Source organism: Hydra vulgaris, chromosome 02, assembly GCF_038396675.1.
Source record: "Hydra vulgaris chromosome 02, alternate assembly HydraT2T_AEP".
Classification (NCBI taxonomy): domain Eukaryota; kingdom Metazoa; phylum Cnidaria; class Hydrozoa; order Anthoathecata; family Hydridae; genus Hydra; species Hydra vulgaris.
In genome coordinates this window covers 14,844,494-14,850,493 of record NC_088921.1, presented here as the reverse complement: position 1 = coordinate 14,850,493, position 6,000 = coordinate 14,844,494, and positions in this window count along the sequence as shown.

Here is a 6,000-nt window from a genome sequence, read left to right as displayed (position 1 = left end):
TGAGTTCTTTAAGCTTTCGTTTAAAAGAAAAGTAGTTACTTTGATGAATAAAATCCTTAGTAAAATTTTTTAAAACTATTTTATTCCATAAGAATGGTCCGCGATAATTAATACAAAATTTAAAAAGATTTGTTTGAAAAATGGGCTGCTTTATAAAATTATCATTCCGCAAAATGTATTTATTTTTATCTTTCGATGAATACAAATTATGGAAAGAAATAGGGGATGAATTGGTTTTACATTTAAACATAAAACAAAGAATATTAAAAATGTTAAGCTCATATATATTAAAAACTTTCATTTCAAATAATAGAGGCTTGGCATGAGTATAACGGTCTTTAAAATATATGAGACGTGCTACATGCTTCTGCTGACAATAAAGAGGTTTAAGTTTAATTTTCTTTGCACTACCCCAAGCAATGTTTGCATGGTTTATGTGACAATGAATAAATGAGTGATATAATTGTACTAAAGTACGTTTATTTAAAACATTTCTTGCTTTGTACAATATTCCTATACTTTTTGAAATTTTACTTGATAAGTTTTTAATGTGACTTTTCCATGTAAGATTTTCATCTATTGTTTAATTTGTATATTGTCAATAACAAGATGAGGCATGTTAATTGGCAGTTTATGTTTTTTGATAAGAGGATGGAAAAGAACCCATTTAGTTTTATCAATGTTAAGAGATAATTTGTTAGTCTTAAACCAGTCAGATATTTTGATTAACTCGATGTTCAAGCAACTAAATAAAGTAGGAATGTTTTTGTGTGACATGAATAAATTGGTGTCACCAGCAAACATAATTGTTATTAAATCCGAGGCTTTGTATAAATCATTAATATAAATAAGGAAAAGAAGAGGTCCTAATATGGATCCTTGAGGAACTCCACATGTAATATTTAACAAATTTGATGATAATGTTTCATCGGCGTAAACAAATTGTTTGCGATTAGTTAAATAACTTTTTAACAATTTTAAAATATTGCCTGTTATACCACAACATTTTATTTTTTTAGCAAGAATTTTATGATTAATGGTATCAAACGCTTTCGCTAAATCAATAAATACTCCCAATGTGAATTTAGAATTATTAAATGAGTCTGATATACTTCTTGTAAGCTATATTACTGTTCCATAATTTGGAACAGTAATATATATATATATATATATATATATATATATATATATATATATATATATATATATATATATATATATATATATATATATATATATATATATATATATATATATATATATATATATATATATATATATATATATATATATATATATATATATATATATATATATATATATATATATATATAATATATATATATATATATATATATATATATATATATATATATATATATATATATATTACTGTTCCATAATTTGGGGGTGATTCATCAATGAAAACACCCGAATAAATCTTTTGGAGGGATCAAAGTGCATACCCATGGGATATCAGAACAAGTGATTTTAAAATCAACGTTTTCCGTCCGTGAGAGGAATTTGCATTTTAATTTTTTCTTTGATAATTTTTACCGTTTTTACTTTGTGTTCACATTAGGAGACATAATTATTTCATAAAAAACTTTTAAATTTATTGAAAATGCCGAATTCTGCAAAAAATCATTTTGAATGTCATAACTCTGTTTGCATTCTCTGCATGTCAAAAAGTGATCGCTGCTTAACACCTTTCCTGATCAACAGATTGAAAAAACATAGCCCTATACCCTTAAACTTTGCAGATGATCGCCTTCCATATGGCATGTATACAAACTGTCGTTTTCACTTGCAAAAAATAGACAAAGGAACATCAACAAAGCCATTTCCCATGCTCTATAATTTTAACTCAATCATTGTGAAGCAACAAACAAGAAACTTTCTGTCTTGTGATTGTATCATTTGTCAAATTGGCAAAACAGAATGCAAAGCACCATCTCCATTGGCAGTTGATACAAATCATGAAAAGTCAACTAAAACTGAAAAAAGATATGCAAAATGTCAAACATTACTTGGTCCAGGATTACCTCATAAATGCACTGCTGGAGCCAGAAGTTCAAATCTGATTGCCCAAGCAAAAGCAAACACAAAAACTGCTGAAATTGTGGCATCTTCAGTGTTAGGGACTCAAGATACATCTCCAAATGGAACAGTTTGACTCAGCCAATCAGGTGGAGGTCCTAAATTACCATTAAAACTTGGTAAGTTTCTTATATGTGCCAATATTCATTAAAACTCAAACTTAAATTTTAATTTCAGAAAGAATAAACTCTTAGATAAGACTTATTATTTTGTGCAAGGTTTACCTATTTGATGATTTGATGATAATAAGATGACACAGCTTGTCTCAACCCTCAACTCTATCGCCCCTCAAAGACTTGTTGAGCCAAATTTTGCTAAGAAGTTTGCACAACACGGAAAGATGCTCAAGGATCATTTTACTGTTTCTAAAATAAAATGTTCAACCAATGAGACTTTAAGAGATGTTGTGTATTGTAAAAATGTTGGTCGCCTATTGCAATTTGTTTTATTAGCACAAGCTGTCCCTGAAGAACACATTGTAAAGGTTGGATTAGATGGTGGAGGTGACTTTCTAACGATGAGTTTGGGTGTTCTTCAGATAGCTGCAGCACCAAACAGTCCTGTTTTGAAGTCTCCTAGGCTTTGCAGCTCTTCATTAAAGGATTCTGGAGTAAAGAAACAGCCAATAATAGCTATATCAGAAGGAATGCCTGAGACATATGAGAATATCAAAAACCTTTTGAAGCTGACAGGTGCTAATTCTATTTCCTATATCTTTTCATGTGAAATGAAAGTAGCTAACATTGTCTGTGGTCTTCAATCCCATGCTTGCAGACAACCTTGCTGTTGGTGTGATGCTGACTCCTCAAACCTTGGCACTTGTGGTTCCTTGAAACCTTTTGGAAATATCAGAAAGGCTCATCAAGTATTTGTTAAGAAAGGAAGTGACTTGAAGAGTGCGAAGCATTTTGCAAATGTCATTAACACACCTTTGCTCAATGCAACAGATGAGACACTAATTTTGAAAGCAATTCCACCTATGGAGTTACATTTGTTGTTGGGAGTTGTCAACCATTTGTACAAGAATCTGATCAACATTTGACCAGATGGGAAGGATTGACCTATGGAATTAAACATACCTCTTCAACCCTTTCATGGTGGTCATTTTGATATTCTATGTTAACAAATGTTGATATTCTAAAACAAAAAATTCAAATAGCAGCTATAGATGCAGCATTTCCATTTGTTGAAGCATTTCAACAATTTGAAAAGGTAGTCACAGCTTGCTTTGTGACAGAACGGGATGACAATTTTCAAGAGCACATTGACAAATTCAAAGATGCCTATCTGGCACTTCCAATCTCAATCACTCCAAAGGCCCAGGCCCAAAGGCTCTCTATCAGCAATTAAGCTCTTGGACTTTACTGTGAGCAGGCCACCGAAGCTCGGCATTCAAATTTCAAGCCTAAATGGCAGCGGTACAAGAGAGACAGGACTCACCCAGAATATGGATCTCATTTGGCTAACCGTGTTGTAGATTATAACAGTAAACATGTTTAGAAATATTTAAAACAATGACTTTTTTGCTATTAGAGTAAAGCATTCTAAGAAGTCATTCTTGAAGTAAAAATCATTTTTATGTCTTGGTCTGTTCTTGTTCCTTTGTTATTTATTCAGAAAATAAACATTTTGAAAGAAAAAACCTTTGTATAGTTGCCAAAGTCAAAATTTTAACAAAAACCCATCTCTCAAATTTAGCCGGTATATAAAAAAAATTAAAATGCAAGTTTCTCTCACGGACGGAAATCATTGATTTTAAAATCACTTGTTCTGATATCCCATGGGTATGTACTTTGATCCCTCCAATGAATGGGTGTTTTCATTGATGACTCACCCCCAAATTATGGAACAGTGATATATATATATATATTTATATATATATATATATATATATATATATATATATATATATATATATATATATATATTATTTAGGTTATTTAGGTGCTCCCAGAAGTCCTTTCGGTCTTATCACGGAGCACCGCGGGAGAGCATTTAACAGTTAAATGCTCTCCTCTCCCTCTAAATTTTAACTAGAGGTTCACGCCTCCTTCCTTACGAATGTCGCTTATTGGGCTAGAGCCGGCGTCGAACCTAGGACCTCTGGGTTCTGAAACAGAACTCTAACCACTGCGCCACGGCTGCTCATTATATGTTATATGTTTGCAGTTATATTATCTGTTATATGTTTATAACATATATTATAATTGCATATATATATATATATATATATATATATATATATATATATATATATATATATATATATATATATATTTTGGTTATTCACCTCCCCAAGGCCAAGAAGGCCGCTACAGACGAGGAGGCTGCTTAGTTGTGATTATAACCCTTTCTCAACTCTGTGGCTCCGAACTTTGACGAACAGGGCCGCTGCGCGGAAAAACAAATTGAGGTCGGTACTACCAGGGACGTGGTTGGGGATTGAACTCGGAACCTCTTGCTTATGAAGCGAGCGCTCTTCCACTATACCACTACAGCTTTTTATACATATATATATGTGTATATATATATATATATATATATATATATATATATATATATATATATATATATATATATATATATATATATATATATGTATATATATATATATATATATATATATATATATATATATATATATATATATATATATATATATATATATATATATAAATATATATATATATATATATATATATATATATTATAGGTTATAGATATTATATAGAAAATATTTCGACGTGTGGAAAACGGCCTTAAGAAGCAGAAGGACTTTTAATTCCTTTGAAATAAACATATTCAAATTCAAATAATTTATTTTCCTTCATCAGTTTAAAAAAAAAATCCAAAAATTTTTGAAATTTTTTTTTCTAAAACATCAAACCAATATATCTTCAAAATGATTTGTAAAAACCTTGCCATATATAAAAACTTACAGATTCTCCAAATCTTATCGTGGCCCAATGCTATGGAACCATTTAACAAACATGAATCGTAAACTTATAGACGCCAATACCGCTCAAAAATTAAAAAAGAACAAAGAAGAATTGAACTTTTCGTCAATCAAAATTCTTTACTTGATTTTTTCTAACAATACACTTTTGTTACTGACGATAAGATTTTTTCTTTTTCAGGTCCTCCAATCTTATAACTAGTAGGGATTTTAGGGGGTTGTAAGGAAGGGGGTTCCTCCCCCTCCCCCAAAGAATATGGTTTTTAAGTTTTAGTCGGGTTTTTTTTACAAATTTAATCTGCTAGTCGGGTATTTGACACAATTCGGTCAAAATTTTAGTTTTGAGGACCTTTTTTTTTTCTTCTAGGGAACCAGTCGGTTCTTTCTTAGAATTAATCCCCCTTCATTTTATTCGTTGAATCGCCTCTGTTTACAACTTTTGTATATGAGGAAATGTATTTGTAGTTAATAATTTTAAATATTTTATATGATAGAAGTCACCTTATATTGTAAATGGTTGCTAAAAAGAATAAGTCAAAATCATAAAAAAATAAATCGTTAGAAATAAAGATGTTTTCTAGTGAAAATACAGCGGTGGCCAAAAATTAAAGACCACTCATTTTTTTTTCAAAATTTATTTTTAACCTTAGTATAATTTTATTTTGGAAAAAGGTATCAAAAAAAGAAAAACATTTTTAGAAAGAATTTTTATTGTATTTTATATTTATTACAAAAGAATTTATAATTTTTTTACAAAATAATGTTAAAAAATTAAAAAACTGACTAGTAAAAAATATAAATGGGAAAAAAATTGGACAAAATTTTAAGACCAGTTTCAAAAATATTTCAAAAAGCAATAAAAAAATAATTTAAAAACGTGTTGTTCCTCCGTTTGTTTTCAAGCACTCTTGTACTCGTTCTGGCATTGAATTCATAAAAAGTTT